Source organism: Elephas maximus, chromosome 1 (assembly GCF_024166365.1).
Source record: "Elephas maximus indicus isolate mEleMax1 chromosome 1, mEleMax1 primary haplotype, whole genome shotgun sequence".
Lineage (NCBI taxonomy): Eukaryota > Metazoa > Chordata > Mammalia > Proboscidea > Elephantidae > Elephas > Elephas maximus.
This window is the reverse complement of record NC_064819.1, coordinates 98,879,087-98,905,630: the sequence shown is the minus strand read 5'-3', so window position 1 is coordinate 98,905,630 and position 26,544 is coordinate 98,879,087. Positions and strand designations below refer to the sequence as shown.

General features: G+C 43.8%; 1 protein-coding gene and 2 pseudogenes across 1 annotated transcript in view; 1 reads left to right on the top strand and 2 right to left on the bottom strand.

The window, feature by feature from the left end:
* LOC126081476 (DLA class II histocompatibility antigen, DR-1 beta chain-like) overlaps positions 1–26,544 on the top strand; it is a 221,657-nt gene that overhangs the window by 163,203 nt on the left and 31,910 nt on the right. The window lies entirely within an intron of this gene.
* Positions 251–1,821, bottom strand: LOC126057251 (mamu class II histocompatibility antigen, DR alpha chain-like; annotated as a pseudogene).
* LOC126057247 (HLA class II histocompatibility antigen, DR alpha chain-like) lies at positions 18,895–25,359 on the bottom strand (annotated as a pseudogene).

The following is a 26,544-nucleotide window of genomic DNA, read 5'->3' as shown; positions in this document are numbered from 1 at the left end:
CTAAGAAAGTCCATAACCTGTAGTAGGACACACAGAGTTACTACAGAGTTTAAAAGGACTCTTTGAGCTCCCTTCGTCAGATTCCTTCCTCTCTTCCCTTAAGTTTTTTACTTTGGAAAAGTCTCTTAAGATCATCAGACCACTAGTAAATGTTAACTCCTCTGACATGAACTGCTGTACCATACTTTCCAGGGGAGCATGAATGAACAGGCCATGTGCTACCTTCTTTTAGAGCATCCAACACCACTTGTCAGACTGCAGAAGCTAAAACAGGCGTTGGACTCCACGGGATTTCTACTGCTTGAAATGAATCTATGCTAACACCAATGGAGCCAGCTCTGGAAATGCTGCCAAACTGACAGTCTGCTTTAGGAAACAGGTTCTCTGTCGTCTCTGGGAGGAATCTGGCATTTCAAACTCTTGGAAAAAAATAAAACAGAACACAGGGTAATGAATGATGGTAGGGAAAGCACTTAGTAGCAAAGGTAAGTTACTTAGTCAAGACAACAGTTATTAATACATTAAAGAAGAGGAATATAAAATAAATTATTCAAGGAATTGCAGAATAGTGAGGAAGCTGATTAATGGCAGAAGACAAGGTATATGGATTTTACCAAATGGTACAAAGCAGTTATGGCACTCTGGGTCCCAAAGGACCAGACACATGCATCATCTGAGGAAACCATGAAACAAAGGAGATTGAAGGATGGTTCATACCCCAGTGCTTGAGGAGCACCTTGTCGAATCCCTAGTGATCCACATGGCAGTCACAGAAGTCCTCTGTTGAGGGTAGGAAGGGGAGATACTAGAACTTCGAGAAAAAGTGGTCTTCCCTGGGCAGGAAGACTGTCTCTGAAACTCCTGTGATAACAGGTTTTCCGTTTTTAAGCCTTGTGACTTTGAGCATTGGTGGGGAGAATTTGTCAACAAAAAGGATGAGGATGTTGGGTTCTACAAATTCTGCAGGGCTGTTCAAAAGCAGTGTCCCTTCTGGAGATTCTGGGGGAGTGGGCACATGACAGAAATTAGGCATCTGTGCTGAGACTTGTCCCTTCCCCTCCCTCACTGAAATGTGGTCCAAAGTACATTAAAAGAGCAGTTGAAGCTGTGTCCTGAGGACTCTATACCATGGTCACAGATACCAATCTCTGACTCTGTCAACCTGGAACTTGAACCAAAATTGAGGTATAAGATATCCAAGGACCTTCTTCTGGCTCCTTCCACAAACCATGGATTCAGGGTTTTGACTTTTGTGTGTGGCTGTGCATGACAGAGACAAGACATGCATACATAAAGGAGGAAACAAACTCATTGGGCGTGTAATGCTGGGCTGGCTTATAACAAGTTTGTTGTTGTTGTTAGTTGCCATCAAGTCAATTCCAACTCATGGCGACCCCACGTGGCCCCTTGTAACTCCACGAGGAAAGTCAGTCAGAATAATGACATAAAGAGGTGATGCATTTATTTTAAAGCTACAGATCCCATGCCTAGGAAAGCAGCAGAGAGAGGTACCACTGATGTTCGGTGTGTGGTTGGACTGTTTCATCATGACATCCAGGTTGGCTTTCTCCACAGCTATATTGGCCAATGCACTCTGAGCCTCAAAGCTGGCAAAATGTTCAAATTCTTTAAGCCACCAGACTGTCTCCTTCTTTTCCATAGTCACATGGAAAATCTCATCACCATCAAAGTCAAGCATAAACTCAGCTGATTGGGGCTCAGATAGAACTCGGCCTGGATGGTCACGTGCTCCTCTGAAATGGCAAGAAAGGGAGTTAGGGTGAGAATGAGGAGAGAGAGATGAAGAAGAACCCAGGACATGAGACATATACATGTGGGCAGGAGGTGATGGAGAGGTTTAGGGTCCAGTGGAATGGAGGAGTGAGGGACACTAGGAGTGAGCTTGGAAAGCTGAGGCCTGAGTGAAGGATATGCTTGTTGAACAGTGCTGGAGAAGACATAGAAGGGGGCAGAATCAGAGAAGGTGGATTGAAGGTGATGAAGGCTAAAAAGCCCAGAGACTTGTGAAGTTGTTTTTTGGCTCCATGTTACTAGCTGAGAAATAAAACCCTTTTAAGAAATGCAGCATGGGTCCCCAAAAGAGAAATGTTCTTTCTCTCTTTTCACAGCTTTTGCAGAGGCTTTACATACACAAATAGGTCAGAGTTCCTGGCATGTCTTTCTGGGGACACTGTACTCTAAGAAGCAAACACGGTTTACTCTTGAAAGAGGGAAATGCTGGTTAAAAGGTTGAGTTCTGAGTTTTGGAGTCAAGTCAAATCTGGAATTCTTATTCACCTACTTACCTGCTGAGCAATCTTAAGCAAAATATTCTACCTATTGATGTATAGTTTTCTAATTATAGTTCTGTTGTGGTTTTACTTCCTCCATAGGAGTGTTTTGAAGGTTAAATGAGACAAGGTAAGTAAATTACTAGTATACATCAGGTCTACACCAAGCACCGTTGACTATTTATGGTTGGAGGCTGCATTGTACCTAAGAAAAATACAACCGGAGCCTGGAATACCCAGAAAGCTAAGATCAAGACCTTGTGGTGTTGTAGATCACCCATTTACCTAGGTCTACACCACACTGCAGACACATCTATGAGAAGCATTATGTTTGCGTTGACCTTAGCAATGCACTTTTGTATCTTGATGCTCCTTAGATTGGGACTATTGTTATTGCACATACTGTATTCTATACAGTTGATACTGAGAATAATCAACATCAAGGGAATAATCTACCTGAAAATGGAAAACTACACTTGGAGAGTATGCATGCTGTATGGTGTGTACATGGGATGGGGATTGTTTCTGTATTCTGTCTTCAGAAACACATGAGGTTTTTTAAGGTTTGACTGTATATTAATAAACCTAGGGATTAATTTAACATTGGTAACTCTAACCACACACACACACACACACACACACACACACAAATATTCTAGCTTCCCTTTCCAACCTAAGAGCTTTTATCTTTCTAGGTCAGCATCCTCATACACCGCTCTTTCTGGGCAATGGAAACTACAATTGCCACCATGGGTGTAAAGGCTGGGACACTACTTTGATTATTTCCAGTGTTCATGTGACCTTCTGTGGGAGTCACTCTGGATGAAGAATACTTCTTCACAACACCTCTTCGCAAAAGCACAGATGTTTGTTGTGCAGATGGCAGAGAAAAAAATCAGATTCCTCAATTCCTTATTCATTTTTCTACTCTCTGGAAAATATCACTATATATCCGAGACTTCAGATCCCTGCAAGAGCCACTGAAGTGTGGATTATCACCATCATAATACAAACCAAAATGAAAAATAATGGTGAGGTCTAGTGAATTCCGACTCATAGCAAACGTATAAAATAGGACAGGGTAGAACTGCCCCAGAGGATTTCTCTGGAGCACCGGGTTGATTTGAACTGCTGACCTTCTGGTTAGCAACAGAGCTCTTAACAACTGCCTCACGAAGGCTCCAGCATCACTGTTGTAGGAAGGAGTAATTCGGTGCAATTGACATCAGCATTCCTGTGCTCCCTGTCTCCCTTGGGTTCATTGTTGCCCTTTGTTGACCTTCCTTTCTAGTGATCTTCAATACAATGTCTGTGCTCACAATATGTTGACAGAATTCGCATGCCAAAAGAAATTACCACCAAGTGAATTCCGTCTCATGGAAACCCTGTGTGTCAGAATAGAACTCTACCCCACAGGGTTTTCAAATGTTGTGACCTTTGGAAGTGGATTGCCAGGTCTTTCTTCCAAGGTGCCTCCAGGCACTTATTGGCAGAGCTAAAAGAGCTTTGTAACACTTGCCTGAGAAGGGCAAAGGCTGAGCCAGTCCAAGAGGTCTAAGATGTAGGGGCTGAAGGCCAGAGAGAACCCCATCTGTGGCACAGCTGGAAAGAGGCCGTGCTGATCAAAGAACTGTATCCTGAGTGTTCCTGAACCAGGACTGTAACCTCTTACTTCCCTAATAATCCACTTAACTGTAAGTACAGTTTGTGAGTTCTGAGCGGCCATTGCAAGGAGTTATTGAACCCAGCACAGAAGTAGAGAGAGCCGTGGGAGGGAAGGTTGGTGTCAGAAGTGTAAAAAGTTTGGAAGGAGGGAGTGTCTGGCCTCCAACTCATAGGAATCAGCCCTGGGCTGTTGGTGCCGATAATAATTCTACTCCCTCCTGTGATGTTAGAGGAGGTCACATGCCCCCACCACTGCGCCATTTTTACACATGTGATCCAGCAATCTCACTCGTGGGCATATGCCCCAAAGAATTAACAGCAGGAATGCAAGCAGATGTTTGTAAAACCATGTTCATTGCAGCAGTAGTCACAATAGCCAAAAGGAGGAAACAGTCTGAATGTCCACCAACAGAGGAATAGATGAACAAAATGCAGTACACACATATAGTGGAATAGTACTCCGCCATAAAGAGAAAGGAAGTTGATACTCACCACGACATGCATGAAGCTTGAAAAGATTATGCTGAGTGAGATAAGTCATTCACAAAAGAACAAACATTGTATTACCCCACTTGTAGGAAATATCTAGAACAGGCAAATGTATAGAGATCAAAGTTTATTAGTGATTACCAAGGGCAGGATGGAGGGAGGGGGAAAGGAAGACACAACACTTAGGGGACATTGAGCTTCGGTTCAGGGTGATGGAAATAGGTGGGAATGATGATGGTTGACCAACATGGTGAACATATTTAATGTCACTAAATTGTACCTGTGAAGATTGTTGCAATGGAAAATGGTTTGTTACCTTATATTTTCCACAATCATAAATGAATGAATGACAATTAAAATCCAGTATCTAATAATCTCCGAAAAGCCTGAAAAAGTCCCTTTCCCTTACCCTAATAAATGGCTGCAGGGTCCTTTAAGGAAAGCTCGGCAGAAAGTTAACAGGACATGTTTATGGAATTTTGCGAGATCCTGCCTCAAGGGAAATCTGGTCTTGATTCAATCAAAGGGGCTCTGGGTCTATGAATGAACTTAGGCCCAGAAACTGGGTGAGAGGCTGCAACAGCTTTTGTGGCAACTACCTTAGGGGTCTGGCTACTAGATCTGAAGGCTTTTGTTCTACAGATCAAGTCATATTTTCTTTAGTTTATTTTTTTCCTTTTAAAAAAAATTGAATTTTAGATGAAAGTTTATAGAACAAACTAGTTTCTCATCAAAGAGGTAGTACACACATTGTTGTATGACATTGGTTAAAAAACCTCATGGCATTTTACACTGTCTTTTCTCAATCCTGGGTTCCCTATTACCAGCTTTCCTGTTCCTTCCTGCCTTCCAGTCCCTGCCCCAGGGCTGGTGCGCCCCTTTAGTCTTGTTTCGTTCCGTGGGCCTGTTCAATCTTTGGCTGAAGGATGAACCTCAGGAGTGACCTGTTTTCTGAGCTGAAAGGGTGTCCAGGAGCCATACTCTCAGGGTTTCTCCAGCCTCTGTATCAGGCCAGCAAGCCTGGTCTTTCTTTTGAGTTATAATTTTGTTCTGCATTTTTCTACTGCTCTGTCCAGGACCCTCTTTTGTGATCCCTGTCAGAGCAGTCAGTGGTGGTAGCTGGACACTACCTAGTTGTGCTGGACTCAGTCTGGTGGAGGCCGTGGTAGATGTGGTCCTTTAGTCCTTTGTACTAATGTTTCCCTTGTGTCTTTAGTTTTCTTCATTCATCCTTGCTTCTGAAGGGATGAGACCAGTGGCATATCCTAGACTGCCTTTCACAAGCTTTTAAGGCCCCAGATGCTATTCACCGAAGTAGTATATAGAGCATTTTCTTTATACGCTGTTATGCCAATCAAGTTTGATTTTCCCTGAGACCTTGGTCGCCACAGCACTCAGCTTAGCAATTTGGTCCCACAGCGAGTTTCGATGTGTTTTTTTATGGAACTACCATGATCTTGCCTTGTATAGGTTGTGGTGGCTTCCCCAGTATTGTGTACTGACTTACTTTTCACCAAAGTTGCCACTTATCGATTGTCTGTTAAGAGTTTTTCCGTCCTACACCTCCCGCCCCTTAACCAACAGAAAGTATTTCTATTTGTGAGTAAAACTTTTTGTGAGTTTTTACAGTAGTGGTCTCATACAATCAAGTAATATTTTAGTACTTTGTACATCTATTTTATTTCTAGTATCACCATGGTGCATTATTAAAAAAAAAAAACAAAAAAAACCCTGTTGCTGTCGAGTCAATCTGAACTCATAGCAAACCTATAGGACAGAGTAGAGCTGTCGTGTAGGGTTTCCAAGGAACACCTAGTGGATTTGAACTGGTGACCTTTTGCTTCGCATCCATACCTCTTAACCACTTTGCCTCCAGGGTTCTAATCATTCTTTAGCCACCATCAAAATCCCTGCAGGTTAAAACATTTCATAGGATTTTTCTGATTACCATTCCCCAACGCCCATTATAACTTTGGGTGTAAATGCTGACACTTGGCCTCTGCCACTCCAGGATTCCAAGGAGCCCTGATGGCACCATGGTTAAGAGCTCAGCTGCTAACTGGAAAGTTGTCGTTTGGAACCCACCCAGCTCCTCCGTGGAAGAAAGACTTGGTGATCTGCTTCCATGAAAATCACAGCCAAGAAAACACTATGGGGTAGTTCCACTCTGTTACATGGGGTCACTAGGAGTAGGACTCAACTTGATGGCACCCAACAACTCCAGGATTCTAGCATTTCCAGAATGTGTAGTGCCCATCTCACTGGTGGCTCTCCCACTTTGACCCCAGGCCAATGGGAACAGCCAGTACAGAGCTTCTTAAGGACACTTGTGCTCCCCTCACTAAGGTTGGCTATGCCTTCAGGGACTTCTCAGGGGGTGTAATGTGGAGTGGATGTCCAGATCACATTTAATACATTCATGTCAAAGTTTCTACCTTCCTTAATGTTTGGACCCTTTCTTCTATGTTATTCCAGGGAGTTCCAGCATCTCAGCCTCCCTGACTGTAGGTCATTGCTGAGTCCAAGTTTTAGTCAATCAACCAGGCAAATTGCTAACCCCTCTACCAGCATCACAGGTTAACATACTGCAGTAGATTGAGAAAAAAAAAAACTAACCTAGAAATTCTTCCCATCCCTGCATGTGCACCTCTTTGCCATGTGACTTTACTGCTCTTCCCATCAAGAGATGGAATCTATTTCTTCCTTCTTTTTTACTGCAGTAAAATATATGTAACAAAAATGTGTCATTTTAACCATTTCAAGTGTACAATTCAGTGACATTAATTGCAGTCACCATGTGACTGCAACCATCACCACTATGTCCAAAAGCTTTTCATCGCCTCAAACAAAACCTCAGTTTCCCTTAAGCAATAAGTCCCCATTTCCCCTCCCCCAGCTGCTCGTAACCACTAACCAATTTTGTCTCTATGCGTTTGCCCATTCTAGATATTTTATACAAATGAGATCATACAATATTTGTTTTTTTAGTGACTGACTTTTGTCACTCAGCGCAATGTTTTCAGTGTTCACCCATATAGCAGCATGCATCAGAACTTCATTTTTATGGCTGAATAACGCTCTATCTTATCTATGTACTGCATTTTGTTTATCCTTTGCCCTGTTGATGGACGCTTGGTTATTAAGAGTAATGCTGCAGTGGACAAGTATCTGTTTGACTCCCTGCTTCAATTCTCTGGGTAAACACATAGGAGTGGAATTGCTGGGTCATATGGTAATTCTGTGTTTATCTATTTGAGGAACCACCAAACTGTTTTCCACAGCCTGTAGGCCATTACTGAGCCCAAGTTTTAGTGACTCAATCATGAAAATTCCTACAAGCTAACACACTAGTAGACTGCAAAAAAAAAAAAAAAAATCCCCATATTCCTCCCATCCCTGAATACACACCCCCTTTGCAGTGTGACTACTGTTCCTCGCATCAAGAGGTGAAGTTTATTTCTCAACTCCTTAAATCTGAGTTGTCATGTGGCATACTGTGACCAATACACCAGGGCAGAAGTGGATTTGTGGGGGTTCTGAGCCCAAGGCTCCGGAGGTCTGAGGCTTCCACTCTCTCTCTCGCTGCCCTGAGACAGCCTGGGCTAACTTCCTTGAGGATAAGAGAGCACATGGACAGCCAGGCCCAACTGATGGGCAGCACCAACTGGCCAACTATCTTAGGTCATCCACCTCCAGTTGAGCTATCAGTAAAGATGAGTTCTACTGCATGAAAATGACCATGAGGTCATACCTGACCATGACGTCATATCTGACCGTGAACTTGTACCTGATCTTGACATCATACCTGATGTAAGGTGAAGGACAGGATCACCCGAGAGGAGCGGTCGGGGGACTGAGGGGCCAGGGCGCGGGAAGAATCGTCTATGTGACACTGACAGCATCCACAATTATGGCAAGAGTGGTGCTAGTGAAAACGGTGGTGAGTCAGTGGTATAAACCTCAAGGAATGAGGAGTGTCCCAACTAAAGACTAAACTCCTTGCTGTCAAGTTATTCCGACTCCTGGCGATGCCACATGTTAAAGAACAGAGTTGCTCCATAGGGTTTTCTTGGCTGTAACCTTTACAGCAGCAGAGAACCAGGCCTTTCTTCCACAGTGTGAGTGGTTGGGTTCGAACCAGTACCTTAGTAAAAAAAAAAAAAAATTAGGTTAGTAGATGAGTGCAAACAACTTGCACCACTCGGGGCCTGAGGTCCTCAAATGTCTGCGACAATGGTGTTGTCAAATAGCAGGAAGCTCAAAGCTGGGAGTTTAGGGGGAAGAGGAAAAGATTATACCCTGGAAGAGATAATGAGGAGTAAGGAGGTCACTGACCCCCCTTCCCGGCCAGTGGCAGGAGAGCGAGGGGGGAAAACAGCCACCACTTGCAGTAGTGGGAGAGGAAGCAGTGTCCTCGGGGAGAGCCAGGCTTCCAGAAGAGCTAGAAGGTGAAGGAAATGTTCAAAGACAGCAAATTCTGGGGCCCCTGCCATGCCTGGGTCCTTGGGTGCTGCAATGGTTAATGGGCTCATTAGGGAACTGAAAGGCTGCAGGCTGAAGTTCACCTAGAGGCACCTCAGAAGAAAGGCCTGGTGATCTGCTTCCAAATAATCAGCCACTGAAAACCCTACGGAGCACAGCTCTACTCTGACACACACGGGGTTGCCGTGAGTTGGAATCTCCTCAATAGCAACTAGGTATTTTCCCCCCTGTCCCTGAGTTCTAGGCAGCACAGTGGAGTTCTAGGAGGCTGAGTTCTCGGGAGGGGTGGGAGATGGGATCAGAGAAGGGGAAACAAGACTAGATGGGGATTACTTGCAGGGAAGAGAGCTGACCTCGGAGTCTGGGAACTCCTGTGGGGACTGAATAAACAGATTAAAGGGTGTAATGGGATTAGTCCTGCTGGCTGGCAGCAGAGGGGGGAACTGTGAGTGGCTGGAAGGCTGTTAGGGAGAAAAGCAACAATCCCATCTCTGCACTCAGAGGGCCTTGCTAGGAGCCTGCCGTAATCTGGGCGACCTGTCCTTCAAGTCTGGCCAATGACACGGACAGGGGCAGGTCTATCCCGAACTGTGACTCCTGCCACACCTGTCCACCAACGTTCAAGAAAATGATGAAGAAGTCAGTGAGACAGAATAGAGTACAGAACAGGTCCCAACATATATTTAATGTACAACAACAGTGGAACTTCAATTCAGTGAGAACCCCCAACCTCTTACCAAAAAACCAAAAAAACCAAATGCATTGCCGTCCACTAGATTCTGATCCATAGTGACCCTATAGGACAGAGTAGAAGTGCCCTGTCCATAGCCTTTCCAAGGAGCAGCAGGTGGATTTGAACTGCTGACCTTTTGGATAGCAGCCAGGCTCTTAACTCAGCGCCACCAGGGCTCCTACGTCTTACCATGACCATATAAAAAGTAAATTCCAGATGGTTTGAACACATAAAAGTAACCAATATTCAGGAAATATAAACATAGATTCAGAAAGACCTTTTATAATGAAGAACAGAGAGCCAGAGCTGTAAGAAAAAGATTTCAGTACCAGTTGCCGTTCAGTGGATTCTGACTCAAGGCGACTCATGTGGGTCAGGGCAGAACTGTGCTCCACAGGGCTTTCAATGGCTGCTTTTTCAGCAGCAAATCGACAGGTCTTTGTTTGAGGCACCTGTGGGTGGACTACACTCTGTGACCTTCCAGTTAGTAGGTCAGCAGGTAACAGTCTGTGCCATCCAGGGACAGGGTGAAAGAAAAAATGTAGAATGAAAGCCTCAGGGTAGTGAAAGATTTCTTTTCATGGCACACAAGCACCAACCAGGAATGAAAATGCTGACAAATTTGGCTTCGTTAAGATTAGTAGCCACCGTCTGTCACTTTGTCATAGTGTGGTGACCTGCATGTCTCTGAGATGTTGGAACCTATGGCACCTGTACTTCAAATACCAGCAGGGTCACCCACCGTGGACAGGTTTCAGTGGAGCCTCCAGACTAAGACAGACCAGGAAGAAAGGCCTGGTGATCTACTTCTGAAAATCAGCCACTGAGAAGTTTATGAACAACAACAGGACATTGTCCGACACAGGGCTGGGAGACGAGGCCTTCAGGTTGGAAGTCACCAGAATATGACTGGTGAACAGCTCACTCCTTAAAGTCACCTTGACCTTAAAGACAAAGACGGAGTAAAAGCTTCAAGACTTTGTTCCATTCAGGTGCTTTTGTGATATTTGCTGATACGGAACAACTGAAAATGAGACCAGTTGCAAACATCCATTGTCCAATGTACCAACAATCGTGAAGATGGGCAGGACCGGGCCATGTTGCTTTCTGTTACACACAAGGTCCCCAAGGGATGGAGCCTACCCCATGGCAACTAACAACAACAATAAGATTAATACATAGTTTCATTTCATAAATCTCCAGGAAAAAACCATTGCCTTCGAGTCAATTCCGACTCATAGCGACTCTATAGGACGAAGTAGAGCAGCCCGACAGGGTTTTCTAGGCTGTAATCTTGACGGAAGCAGACTGCCACATCTTTCTCCCATGGAGGAGCTGATGGTTTCAGACCTCTGACTTTTTGGTTAGCAGCTGAGCGCTTAACTGCTGCACCACAGAACTCCTAAAATTCCATAAGAGGCAAAATTAGACCACAGTGTTCAGGGAAGCACACTTAGGTTGCAATTATCTAGAAAAGCAAGGAAGCGACTACAATAAATGTCAGGGTGGTGGTTCCCTTTAAAGGGGGCCTGGGGCTTGTGCCAGGAAAGGAGCAGGTGGGGGGCTTTTGGAGCCTGACAATGTTCTCTTTCTTGACCTAGATAGGATTACAGAAATGATTGCTTTATAATAATGCATTAAGGTGTACACATTTTGTTCCGTATGTGTTATATTTCACATAAAGATTTTAAGGGAAAAATCTTTCCCCATGACTCTGTTGAACAACCATGTTTAGGGGGCCTTGCTCTAGTGCTGGAGAGGGGCAGTGTATGAGTCATGTCAGTTTCAAACAACAGAGGCCAACCCAGACTCACATATCTCAGAGTGACTCATGTATTTGATAAATCTAGAGAATAGTTTCAGGAATGCCTGGATCCAGGTGCTACATCAAGATAATTAGGAATCTTCCTCTCTTTGTCTCTATGCTCAGCTTTTCTCATCCTGCTGGCAATCCTCCCAGGACAGGCCCCAGTGAGGTCAGGCGTATGTCCTTCTGGCTGAGTCACCTGACCAAAAGAAAACCTCTCCTCTGGAGTCTCAGCAACAGTTGTAGGGTTGGCTCTCACTGGAGGCACACCCATCCCTGACCAATCGGTGTGGCCAGAGGCTTGAAATACGATGATTGTCCAGATGTGGGTCATGGGCCTGGCCCTGGAGTTGGGGAGGGTAGACTCAGCTGAAATAGAATCAGAAGGATTATCCACGTGGGGAAAAAATGAATAAACCCTAAAGGAAAACATGGGTTCCCCTACCAAAAGAAAGGGGGAAAGATGCTTGAGTAGAAGAATTGAGACCGATGGGCTGGAAGTCTCAAAGGAGTGAAAGGAAAGTGTTGTGTAGGTGAGTGTGTAAGGCACACAGGGAGGAGACTGTCATCAGAGAGTGTGATGCCTGAATTGTCATCTCAGGTGGAGCAGTTTCAGGTGATGAGAGCGTGCAGAGTGTGGCCATGGCATTGTGTAGCAAGGATGTCAGGGAACAAAGACACCAGGGTGTTAGGGGCTCAAGAGCCACGTGCCCAAGTCTCCATCAATAAGAGTATAGCCTAATAAAGCTCAGTCCCATGTGATTAAGCCTAAGAATAGGATCTGATTCCAGAAATGCTGCTCAATAAACTAAAGTAATTAAAAAAGAATTTCATTCTTTATTCATGTCACTCAAAGGAGTTTAAAGAGATTCTTACACGCAGTTTCCCCGCGTTTGTCAATCAGTTGGTTGTATTGTGGGGGCTTGCGTGTTGCTGTGATGCTGGAAGCAATGTCAGCGGTATTCAGATACCAGCAGGGTCACCCATGGAGGACAGGTTTCAGCTGAGCTTCCAGACTAAGACAGACTAGGAAGAAGGACCCAGCAGTCTACTTCTCAAAAGAGTTAGCCAGTGAAAACCTTATGAATAGCGGTGGAACATAGTCTGATATAGTGCCGGAAGATGAGCAAAAGTGAAGGATTCTATGGGGGAAAATATTAAACGGTGCAGGAAGCATCAAAACAAGATGGAAGGAATACACAGAATCATTATAGGAAAAAGAGTTGGTGGACTTTCAACCATTTCAAGAGGTAGCATATGATCAGGAACTGATGCTACTTAAGGAAGAAGTCCACTGAAGGCACTGGTGGAAAACAAGGCTCCCGGATTTGACAGAATATCAACTGAGATGTTTCAACAAACATGCAGCACTGGAGGTGCTCACTCATCTATGCCCAGAAATACGGAAGACAGCTTCCTGGCCAACTGACTGCGAGAGATCCATATTTATGCCTATTGCCAAGAAAGGTGATCCAACCGAATGTGGAACTTATCAAACAACATCATTAGTATCACCCGCAAGCCAAATTTTGGTGAAGGTCTTTCAAAAGTGGCTGCAGCAGTATATTGACAGGGAACTGTCAGAAATTCAGGCTGGATTCAGAAGAGGACGTGGAACCAGAGATATGATTGCTGATGTCAGATGGATCCTGGCTGAAAGCAGAGAATACCTGAAGGATATTACCGATGTTTTGTTGATTATTCAAAGGCACTCGACTGTGTAGATTATAACAAATTATGGGTAACACTGAGAAGAATGGGAATTCCAGAAGACTTAATTGTGCTCATGAGGAACCTGTACATAGATCAAGAGGCAGTTGTTCGGACAGAAAAAGGGGATACTGAGTGGTTTAAAGTCAGGAAAGGTGTGTGTCAGGTTTGTATCCTTTCACCATACTTATTCAATCTGTATGCTTAGCAAATAATCTAGGAAGCTGGACTATATGAAGAAGAATGGGGCATCAGGACTGGAGGAAGAATCCATAACAACCTTCTTATACAGATGACACAGCCTTGCTTGCTGAAAGTGAAGACGACTTGAAGCACTTACTGATGAAGATCAAAGACCACAGCGTTCAGTATGCATTATGCCTCAACTTAAAGAAAACAAAAATCCTCACAACTGGATAAATAAGCAACATCATATTAAATGAAGGAAAGATTGAAGTTGCCAAGGATTTCATTTTACTTGGATCTATAATCAACAGCCATGGAAGCAGCAGTTGAGAAATCAAAAGACACATTGCATTGGGCAAGTCTGTTGCAAAGGACCTCTTTAAAGTGTTGAAAAGCAAAAATGTCACCTTGCAGATTAAGGTGTGCCTGACCCAAGCCATGGTATTTTCAGGTGTATCATATGCTTGTGAAAGCCGGACAATAAATAATTGACGCCTTTGAACTGTGGTGCTGGCGAAGAATATTGAATACATCATGGCCTGCCAAAAGAACGAACAAATATGTCTTGGAAGCAGTACAACCAGAATGCTCCTTAGAAGCAAGGACATTGAGACTGCATCTTACATACTTTGGACATGTTGTCAGGAGGGATCAGTCCCTGGAGAAGGCCATCATGCTTGGTAAAGTACAGGGTCAGCAGACAAGAGGAAGACCCTCAAGGAGGTGGATTGACACAATGGGTGCAACACTGGGCTCAAGCATAACAAAGATTATAAGGATGGCGCAGGACTGAGGACTGTTTCGTTCTGTTGTGCCTAGGGTCGCTCTGAGTTGGAACCGACTCGATGGCACCTAATAACAACAACATACATAGTTCACAGACAAACTAATTAAAATTTCATGTCTTTTCCTCTTTTTCTCCCTCTTACCCCAAAGCTGCTCTGATCCTCTCATTTCTGTCTCCAATTCCCAGCAAGAAAACTCTCCTCTTCCACACCCAGCTCAACCTGGCCACTTGTCCTGCATGGGAAACTCAGTCTTCTTTATGTAGGGAGGAGGGGGAGAGGAGAAATTGGACCAGCAATTATGGGGCTCTTTTTGGTGGGCCAGGGAAGGGAAAAGTCTGTGCCCAGCCTCTCCTAACCATTTTTGTCCCATCACAAGGGGAGTGACCCTAGAGTTACATGGGCACAGCTACTGGAGAACCAGTAGGGGTTGCAGCAAAAAGATATGAGTCTGAAACGAACAGCGGTTTTTACATAATCAGCTACCAATTCCATCCCTCCACCTTGAGACCAAGGAGCTCTGGTGGTGCAGTGGTTAATCATGGTTGATCTTTTGGCTGCTAACTGCAAGGTCAGCAGTTCAAACCCATCAGTTGCTCCATGGGAGAAAGATGTGGCAGTCGGCTTCTGTAAAGTGTCCTTTAGGGTCACTAAGAGCCAGAATCAACTTGATGGCAACTAGTTGTACCTCAAGAACCTCCATTTGAGAACCTGGAATTTCTCCCTTCCTCTGCCATTGAGGCAGGAGAACAAAGCTTATGCTGAATAAACAGGAACAATCAGGTAGAAGCTCAAAGAAGAGCTATTTTCTCTTCCTCAAAAATAGACCTGGTAGTTTTACTAATTACTAGAACAGTAAACATGAATTTGTTTTATTTGGTATAATCAATTGGGAGTGGAAAGGCTTTATACTGTAACAGTCATAACAAATTATGGATAATATTGTGAAGAATGGAAATTTCAGAACTCTTAACTGTGTACATGTGGAACCTGTGCACAGACCAAGAGGCAGTCATTTAAACACAAAAAGGGGATACTGCATGGTTTAAAATCAAGAAAGGTATGTGTCAGAGTTGTGTCTTTTCACTATGCATATTCAATCTGTATGCTGAGGAAGTAATCAGAGAAGCTGGGCTCTATGAAGAACGCAGCATCAGGATTGGAGGAAGACTCATTAACAACCTGCATGACCCAGAGGACACAACCTTGCTTGCTGAAGACAAAGAGGGCTTGAGGCACTTACTGATGAAGAGCAAAGATTTCAGCCTTTAGTGTGGATTACATCTCAACATAAGCAAAAAAAAATCCTCACAAATGGAGTGAAAAGCAAGATCATGATACAGGAAGAATGAAGTTGCCCAGGATTTCATTTTACTTGATCCACAATCAACACCCATGGAAACAGCAGTCAAGAAATCAAATGACATATTATACTGGGCAAATCTGAGGCAAAAGGCTTCTTTAAAGTGTAAAGAGCAGAAATCTTCCTTTGAGGAGGACGATGCACCTGACTCAGGCCATGGTGTTTTGAATCGCCTCACACGCCTGCAAAAGCTGAGCAATGAATAAAGAAGACTGAAGAAGAACTGACACCTTTGAACTATGGTGTTGGCGAAGAATATTGAATATACTGTGGACTACCAGAAGAACGACAAATCTGTCTTGGATGAAGTACAGCCAGAATGCTCATTAGAAGTGAGGATGGCAAGACTTTCTCTCCATTATTTTAGACATGTTATCAAAAGGGACCCATCCCTGGAGAAGGACATCATGCTTGGTAAAGTAGAGGTCAGCGAAAAAGATGAAGACCCTCAATGTGATAGATTGACACAGTGGCTGCAACACTGGGCTCAAACATGGCAACAACTGTGATCTTATAAATTTTAAGGCAAACTTAAACACCTATCAAATTAAAAAAAAAAAACCTATTAAATAGACACAATAAGGAAAATAATGAAATCTAAATTTGGTAGTCACTGGGGAAAATTATATTCATAAATTATGAGTATAACTCTGTTGTGGGGAGGAATTGGTGATATTAATCAAATACCACACAATATATATTCACAAAGTCTCTGAAAAGATGAAGAAAGACACATCTCCCTCCTTGCTGCTACCACCCTCCAGGGCTGGGCAGGCACTCTCTCATCTTTCTTTGGGGGCCTGGCTTCTAGATCAGAAGGTATTCAGAGTTTGGTGGGATTTGCTCTGTGACCTTGAGGAAGTCACCCTCTGGCTCTGGGAGCAGATCCATGTTTTCAAAACAGGGGCTCTTGTTAACCACATACATTCCCAGGTCTCTTTTCCTGGGAGATTCTAATTTTGTGCCTGACCTGGGGACTGGGAATTTGGAATTCTCCTTAAAAGAGCCTCAGGTGATTTGTAAAGTCAGACAGGTTTAGGCACCACAGGACTGGATTTCCACAGGGCCTTGCAGCTCTGACCTTCTGTGACCTCAGGAGTTAAGAGACTAATCTGGAGCCAAACTGAAAAGAAACCCCACTCCCTGTGGTGCGTATTCTGACTCCAAGAGACCCTGTAGGACAGAGTAGAAGTGCTTCATAGGGTTCCCAAGGGTGTAAATCTTCACGGAAGCTGACTGCCACATCTTTCTCCCCTGTAGCACTAAGAGGGTGGTGGGTTCCAGTAGAAGACCTTTTGGTTAGCAGCTGAGCGCTTTAACCACTGCCCACTAGGGCTCTGGAGTCAGACTGACTGGGTTCAAATCCTAGTGCTGCCAGTTACTAGCTGCACCACCTCCATTTCTTCACCTTCTGAAGAGACTAATGGCACCTAGAAACGAAATGAAATATGTAAGGAACTTAGCTTATACCGAGTACTGAGGGGAAAAAAGGTTCTTGTTAAATCTTTGTATTATTCCCAAGTAACTTGTATTCCCCTTAGGCCTGGCCCGTGTCCTCTTCGGGTGAGTGGGTTTCTCACCATCTTGTGGTGGGTGTATGTCATTGTGCTCCTGCAATCACAGAGCCACTTCCCCCTGCCCCAATAGCCTGCCCATCACAAGTCCCCTTCAGAAATGTCAAGTCCCTTGAAAAAAGTTCAAGGCAGAAGGGGCTGCGTTGGAGCACCAGGCAGCCTTGCCCATACAGGACTCCCCAAACCAAACCCATTGCCGTCGAGCTGATTCTGACTCATACTGACCCTACAGGATTGCATAGAACTACCCCATAGGGTTTCCAAGGCTGAAATCTTTATGGAAGCAGAGTGCCATGCATTTCTCCCATGAAGTGGCTGGTGGGTTTGATATGCTGACCATTGGGTTAGCGGATGAGCGCTATAACCAGTGCATCACCAGGGCTCCTACAGGACTCCCAGTAGCCCGAGAGTCCTTTCCAGAGATGGTGAATTGTCAGGGCCTCTCTGCCTCCCTGGTAGCCCTGCTCAGACCTGAGCCTGTGGCTAGGGCCTAGATGGCCCCACCTCCTCTTTTATAGTAAGGATGTGTGCCGGCTCTGTGCTCAGACTGGACTACAGCAACTGGTTTGCCTATAGATACTCAGAAGTATACTGAGCCCTAACAAAAGTGGATATTTATGACTAATTCCAAAGCTTATAATATATATTCAACATTCAGACATTTCAGGATGGAAAAATTACATATATTTCAGCCTCTGGGAAGAACTGGATCACACACTGAAAACTCCACCTAAGACCCACCCAATAGTTTATAATATTCAGAAAAAAATCAGTTTGGAGAAACGTCAAGCAGTAAGTTTACAAGAGGTGACCTTGTGAAATGTTCAGAAGATTCCATGGCAGAGAAAGGATCCTATGGAGTCTATTCCAGGTACATTGCATGGTGCAAAATGATGGTAGGAAATGGAGGGAAAATAGATACAAGAAGGAGTAATAGAGAGATAAGTCCAATAGATGTTAGAGCATGGGGATATCAGGGGAAGGCATCATCGCTCTTGGGGTGGATGTTTGGGCTGGAAAGTGCTGAAGAATGCTTGTCTTCACAGAGGTGAAAAATTGGAGTCCTGCTGGCATCGTAAAGCTATTAAAGCAGAAATTTCTTCATTGATCTTCTCTAAGAAAGCCCATAACCTGTAGTAAGATGCACAGAGTTACTAAAAATTTTAACGTGACTCTTTTGAGCTCTCTTCTTCAGATTCCTTCCTCTCCTCCCTTAATTTTTTGACTTTGGGAAAGTCTCTTAAGATCATCAGACCACTAGTAAATATGACTCCTCTGACATGAACTGCTGCAAAATACTGTCCAGGTGAGCATGAATTAACAGGCCATGTGCGACCTTCTTTTAGAGCATCCAACACCACTCCTATGACAGCAGAAGCTAACACAGGCATTGGATTCCATGAGGTTTCTATTGCGTGAAGTGAATCTATGCTAACACCAAAGAACCAATCTCAGGAAATGCTGTCAAACTGACAGTTCCCTTTAGGAAACAAGCCAGGAAGTGCCCAAATCTTGCTGCTGACTTTCCTAGATCACTGGACCTGGTATTCTAATGTGAAACAATGCTATTAGGCTCTGGAGATAATTTCCAGTGCCCGATTTGTAGAAAGGGATGAGGGACCCTGGAGTTTTGGGATGCCAGATGATACCCATGTCTGACTCTGTCCTAGGAAAGCAAATCGAGAACCACATTCCCTTAAAGGCACAACATATCCTTTTGCCCACTCTGATTAACACACTCAGAAAACTCCAATGTGTCTTCCTATGACCACATTAAAGCCACCTCCAGTTGCCTCACAGAAGCCCAAATCATTCAATGGCATTGCCTTTGCACACACCCTTGATGATGAAGATGGTACCAACAATGATGCCCACCACACCTACAACCAGGCCCAGGATGCACACCAGATTCTCTATTGTCTCTGGGAGGGATTTGGCATTTTGAACTCTCCGGAACAAATAAAAGAGAATAGAGGGTAATGAATGATGGTAGAGAGAAGCACTTAGTAGAAAATGTAAGTTACTTAGTCAAGAGAATAGTTATTAATAGATTAAAGAAGAAAATAGAATGACAGATTGAAGGAATTGCAGACTGGATAGGCAGAAGCTCAGTAATGGCAGAAGAGAAAGTATATGGATTTTACCAACTGCTACAAAGCAGTTATAGCACTCTGGGTCCCAAGGGACCAGACACATGCATCATCTGAGGGATCCATGAAACAAAGGAGATTGAAGGATGGTTCATACCCCAGTGCTTGAGGAGCAGCTTGTTGAGTCCCTAGTGATCCACCTGACAGCCACAGAAGTCCTCTGTTGAGGGTAGGAAGGGCAGACAGTAGAACTTGGAGGAAAAGTGGTCTTCCCTGGGCAGGAAGACTGTCTCTGAAACTCCTGTGATAACAGGTTTTCCATTTTTAAGCCATGTGACATTGAGCATTGGTGGAGAGAATTTGTCAACAGAAGAGATGAGGATGTTGGGCTGTAGAAATTCTGCAGGGCTGTTCAAAAGCAGTGTCCCTTCCAGAGATTCTGGGGGAGTGGGCACATGACAGAAATTAGGCTTCTATGCTGAGACTTGTCCCTTCCCCTCCCACACTGAAATGTGGTCCAAAGTATGTTAAAAGAGCAGTTGAAATTGTGTCATGGGGACTCTATGCCATGGTCTCAGATAACAATCTCTGATGCTGTCACCCTGGAACTTGAACCAAAATTGAGGTGTAAGATATCCAAGGACCTTCTTCCTGGCTCCCTCCACAGCCCATGGATTCAGGGTTGTGACTTTTGTGAATGACTGTGGATGGCATAGACAAGACACAAACCCATTGAGCTTGTGGCATGGTAATGTTGCGCTTGCTTATGACAAGTTTCTTCTTGTGGTTAGTTGCCATTAAGTCAATTCCAACTCATGGCAACCCCATGTGACCCCATGTAACTCCATGGAAAAAGTCAGTCACAATAATACAACCCAAAGAGTTGAAGCATTTATTTTAAAGCTACAGATCCGAAATCTAGGAAAGCAGAACAGAGAGGGACCATTGAGGTTCGGTGTGTAGTTGAAGCGTTTCACCACGACGTCCAGATTGGCTTTGTCCACAGCTTTATTGGCCAATGCACTCTGAGCCTCAAAGCTGGCAAAACGTTCAAATCTATTAAGCCACCAGGCCGTCTCCTTCTTTTCCATATTCACATGGAAAATCTCATCACCATCAAAGTCAAGCATAAACTCACCTGATTGATTGGGGTTCAGATAGTGCTCGGCGTGGATGGTCACATGCTCCTCTGAAAAGACAACAAAGGGAGTTAGGGTGAGAATGAGGAGAGACAGGTGAAGGTGAACCCAGGGCATGAGACACATACATGTGTGGAGGAGGTGATGGAGAGGTTTAGGGCCCCATGAAACTAAGGAGTGAGGGACAGTAGGAGTGAGCTTGGAAAGCTGAGGCCTGAGTAAAGGATATTTATGCTTGTTGAACAGTGCTGGAGAAGACATAGAAGGGGGCAGAATCAGGGAAGGTGGATTGTAGGTGATGAAGGCTAAAAAGCCCAGAATTTGTGAAGTTGTTTTTTGGCTCCATGTTACTACTTGAGAAATAAAGCCCTGTTAAGAAATACAGCATGGGTCCCCAAAAGAGAAATGTTCTTTCACTCTTTTTACTCAGGCTTTAAAAAAACGAATAGGTCAAGTTCTTGGGCATGCGTTTCTCAGGACACTGTGCTCTAGGAAGAGGGAAACACTGGTTACTCTAGGAAGAGGGAAACAAGGTTTACTCTAGGAAGAGGGAAACACTGTTTGCTCTAGGAAGAGGGAAACATTGTTTACTCTAGGAAGAGGGAAACAAGGTTTACTCTAGGAAGAGGGAAACAAAGTTACTCTAGGAAGAGGGAAACACTGTTTACTCTAGGAAGAGGGAAACACTGTTCACTCTAGGAAGAGGGAAACATTGTTCGCTCTAAGAAGAGGGAAACGCTGTTTACTCTGTCGTTGTTGTTAGGTGCCATGGAGTCGGTTCCGACTCATAGCGACCCTATGCACAACAGAACGAAACACTGCCCGGTCCTGCGTCATCCTTACAATCGTTGTTATGCTTCAGCTCATTGTTGCAGCCATTGTGTCAATCCACCTTGTCGAGGGTCTTCCTCTTTTCCGTTGACCTGTACTCTGTCAAGCATGATGTCCTTCTCCAGGGACTGATCCCTCCTGACAACATGTCCAAAGTATGTAAGATGCAGTCTCGCCATCCTTGCCTCTAAGGAGCATTCTGGCCGCACTTCTTCCAAGACAAATTTGTTCGTTCTTTTGGCAGTCCATGGTATATTCAATATTCTTCACCAACACCACAGTTCAAAGGCTTCAACTCTTCTTCGGTCTTCCTTATTCATTGTCCAGCTTTCACATGATGTGATTGAAAATACCATGGCTTGATCAGGTGCACCTTAGTCTTAGGAGTGACATCTTTGCTCTTCAACACTTTGAAGAGGTCCTTTGCAGCAGATTTGCCCAATGCAATGCATCTCTTGATTTCTTGACTGCTGCTTCCATGGCTGTTGATGGTGGATCCAAGTAAAATGAAATCCTTGACAACTTCAATCTTTTCTCCATTTATAGTGATGTTGCTCATGGGTCCAGTTCTGAGGATTTTTGTTTTCTTTATGTTGAGGTGTAATCCATACTGAAGTCTGTGGTCTTTTATCTTCATTAGTAAGTGCTTCAAGTCCTCTTCACTTTCAGCAAGCAACGTTGTGTCATCTGCATAACGCCGGTTCTTAATGATTCTTCCTCCAATCCTGATGCCCTGTTCTTCTTCATATAGTCCAGCTTCTTGGATTATTTGTTCAGCATACAGATTAAATAGGTATGGTGAAAAAATACAACACTGACCTTAGTGACATAGGTGGAGTAAAGCTCTCAGGACCTTCATTTGCTGATGTGGCACGACTCAAAATGAGAAGAAACAGCTGCAAATGTCTGTTAATAATCGGAACCTGGAATGTAAGAAGTATGAATCTAGGGATTGGAAATCATCAAAAGTGAAATGGAATGCATAAACATCGATATCCTAGTCCTTAGCGAGCTGAAATGGACTGGTTTTGGTCATTTTGAATCACACAATCATATAGTCTACTACGCTGGGAATGACAACTCGAAGAGAAATGGTGTTGCATTCATCATCAAAAAGAACATTTCAAGATCTATCCTGAAGTACAACGCTGTCAGTGATAGGATAATATCCCTACGCCTACAAGGAAGACCAGTTAATACGACTATTATTCAAATTTACGCACCAACCACTAGAGCCAAAGATGAAGAAATAGAAGATTTTTATCAGCTGCTGCAGTCTGAAATTGATCGAACATGCAGTCAAGATGCATTGATAATTACTGGCAATTGGAGTGCGAAAGTTGGAAACAAAGAAGAAGGATCAGTAGTTGGAAAATATGGCCTTGGTGACAGAAACAATGCTGGAGACCGAATGATACAATTTTGCAAGACCAACGACTTCTTCATTTCAAATACCTTCTTTCACCAACATAAACGGTGACATACACATGGACCTCACCAGATGGAACACACAGAAATCAAATTGACTGCATCTGTGAAAAGAGACCATGGAAAAGCTCAATATCATCAGTCAGAACAAGGCCAGGGGCCGACTGTGGAACAGACCATCAATTGCTCATATGCGAGTTCAAGCTGAAACTGAAGAAAATCAGAGCAAGTCCACGAGAGCCAAAATATGACCTTGAGTATATCCCACCTGAATTTAGAGACCATCTGAAGAACAGATTTGGTGCATTGAACACTAGTGACTGAAGACCAGATGAGTTGTGGAATGACATCAAGGACATCACCCCTGAAGAAAGCAAGAGGTCACTGAAGACAGGAAAGAAAGAAAAGACTGTTTATTCTAGGAATAGGGAAACAAGGTTTACCCTAGGAAGAGGCAAACAAGGTTCACTCCAGAAAGAGGCAAACAGTGTTCACTCTAGGAATAGGGCAACAAGGCTTACTCTAGGAAGAGGGAAACACTGTTTGCTCTAAGAAGAGGGAAACACTGTTCACTCTAGGAAGAGGGACACTCTGTTTACTCTAGGAAGAGGGAAACAATATTTACTCTAGGAAGAGGGAAACACTGTTTACTCTTAGAAGAGGGAAATACGGTTTACTCCAAGAAGAGGGAAATGCTGTTTATCTAAGAAGAGGGAATCATTGTTTTCCTAGGAAAAGGGAAACACTGTTTACTCTAGGAAAAGGGAAACAGTGTTTACTCTAGGAAGAGGGAAACAGCGTTTACTCTAGAAAGAGGGAAACTCTGTTTACTCTAGGAAGAGGGAAACATTGCTTAACAGGTTGAGCTCTGAATTCTGGGATCAAGTCATATCTTGAACTGTTATTCGGATACCTACTTGCTGAGCAGTCTTGAGCAAAATATTCTACCTATTCGTGTACAGTTTTCTAATAATACTTCCGTGGTGGTTTTGCTTCTTCCATAGGTTTGCTTTGAACATTAAATGAGACAAGGTAGGTAAATTACTAGTATACATCAGGTCTCCAGCAAGAGCAGTTCATTATTTAGGGTCAGAATCTGCTTCGTACCCAAGAAAAATACAGCTGGAGCCTGGAATACCCAGAAAGCTGAGATTGAGACCTTGTGGTGGTGTAGATCTCGCATTTACCTAGTCTACAACACACCATAGACATCTCTCTGAGAAGAATTATGTTTTCATTGACCTTAGCAATGCGCTTTTGTATCTTAATGCTCCTTAGATTGGAAACATCATTATAGGACCTGCTGTATTCTAAATAATTGATACGGAGAATATTCAACACCAAGGGAATAATCTATGTGTAAATGGAAACCTGTAATTGGAAAGTATGCATGCTCTATGGTTTGTGTATGTGGAATGGGGATTGTTTCTTTACTCAGCCTTCAGAGACACGTGAGGTTTTTAAAGCTTTGGCTGTATATTAATAAACCTAGGGATTAATTTAACATTTGTAGCTCTGAACACACACACACACAAATATGCTAGCTTCCCTTTCCAACCTAAGAGCCTCTATCTTTTCAGGTGAGCATCCCCCCATATGCAGCTCTTCCTGGGCAATGGAAACTACAATTGCAATCATGGGTGTAAAGGCTGGGACACTACTTCGCTTATTTCCAGTATTCATGTGACCCTCTGTGGGAGTCACTCTGGATGAAGAATACTTCTTCAAAACACGTCTTTGCAGTAGTGCAAATGTTTGTTGTGCAGATGGCAGAAAAAAAATACCAGATTCCTCAAATCTTTATTCATTTTTCTACTTTCTGGGAAATATTACTATATAACAGTGACTTCAGATCACTGTAAGAGCCACCACAGGGTGGATTATCACTATTACAAAACAAAACAAAAGTTGAAGTCTAGTCAACTCTGACTCATAGTGAAAGCATAGGATAGGTAGAACTGCCCCAGAGGATTTCCAGGAGCACCTGGTAAATTTGAGTTGCTGGCCTTTTGGTTAGTAACCGAGGTCTTAGCCACTGCACCACCAGGGCTCCAACATCACTGTTGTAAGAAGGAGTAATTAGGTGGAATTGACATCACCATTCCTGTGCTTCCATCTCCCTTGAGTTCATTGTTGCTCTTTGTTGACCTTCCTTTCTAGTGATCTTCAATACAACGTCTGTGCTCAGAATATGTTGACAGAATTCACATGCCAAAAGAAATTACCATCAAGTGAATTCCAACTCATGGAGACCTTTGTGTCAGAATAGAACCTTACCCCATAAGGTTTTCAAATATTGTGACCTTCAGAAGTAGATTGTCAGACCTTTCTCCCAAGGTGCCTCCAGGCACTTATTGGTGGAGCTAAAAGAGCTTTTAACACTTGCCTGAGAAGGGCAAAGGCTGAGCCAGCCCAAGAGGTCTAAGATGTAGGGGCTGAAGGCCAGAGAAAAGCTTGTCTGTGGCAGAGCTGGAAAGAGGCCATGCTAATCAAAGAACAGTATCCTGAGTGTTCCTGAACCAGGAGTGTAACCTCTTACTTCCCTGATAATCCACGTAACTGTAAGTACAGTTTGTTAGTTCTGAGTAGCCGTTGCAGGAGCTATTGAACCCAGCACAGAAGTAGAGAGAGCCGTGGGAGGGAAGGTTGGCGTCAGAAGTGTAAAAGGTTTGGAAGGAGGGAGTGTCTGGCCTTCACCTCATAGGAATCAGCCCTGGGCTGTTGGTGCTGATAACGATTCTCCTTCCCCCTGTGACATTAGAGGAGGCCACCCCGCATGCCACCATTTTTACACATATGGTTCAGCAATCCCACTCGTGGGCATATGCCCCAAAGGATTAACAGCAGGAATGCAAGCAGATGTTTGTAAAACCATGTTCATTGCAGCAGTAGTCACAATAGCCACAAGGTGGAAAAGGTCTAAATGTCCACCAACAGATGAATGGATGAACAAAATGTGGTACACACATACAAGGGAACAGTACTCCGGCGTAAAGAGAAATAAAGTTGATATTTGCCATGACATGCATGAACCTTGAAAAGATTACGCAGAGTGAAATAAGTCAGTCACAAAAGGACAGATATTATATGGTCCCACTTACCAGAAATATCTAGACTAGGCTAATGTATCCAAAAAAAAAGAAAAGAAAACAACCAAACCCAGAGCCGTTGAGTTGATTCTGACTCATAGCGACCCTATAGGACAGAGTAGAACTACCCCCTAGAGTTTCCAAGGAGCCCCTGGTGGATTCCAACTGCCGACCCTTTGGTTAGCAGCCGTAGCACTTAACCACTGAGCCACCAGGGTTTTCATGGCTAATGTATAGAGATCAAAATTTATTAGTGGCTACCAAGGGCCAGGAGGGAGGGAGGGGGAAAGGCAGACACAACACTTTGGGGACACTGAGCTTTTGTTACAAGTGATGGAAAAATTTGGGAATGATGATGGTTGACCAACATGGTGAACATATTTAATGTCACTAGACTGTACCTGTGAAGATTAGTAAAATGGAAAACGGTTTGTTACCTTATATTTTCCACAATCATAAATGAATGAATGACAGTTAAAATCCAGTTATCTAGTAAACTCCAAAAATCCTGAGAATGTCCCTTTCCCTTACCCTAATAAATGGCTGCAGGGTCCTTTAAGGCAAGTGTGGCAAAAGGTTTACAGGACATGTTTGTGGAATTGTACAAGGTCCTGCCTCAAGGGAAACCTGGCCTCGATTCAATCGAATGGGCTCCAGGTCTATGAACAAAATTAGGCCCAGAAACTGGGTAGGAGGCTGCAACTCTTATTGTGGCAACAATCTCAGGGGTCTGGCTACCAGACTTGAAGCTTTTCTGTTCTATAGATCAAGTAATATTATAGTAGGTTGACCATCTATTTTATTCCTAGGATCACTATGGTCCATTAGCCACCATCAAAATCCCTGTAGGTTAAAACATTTCATAGGCTTTTTCTGATTACC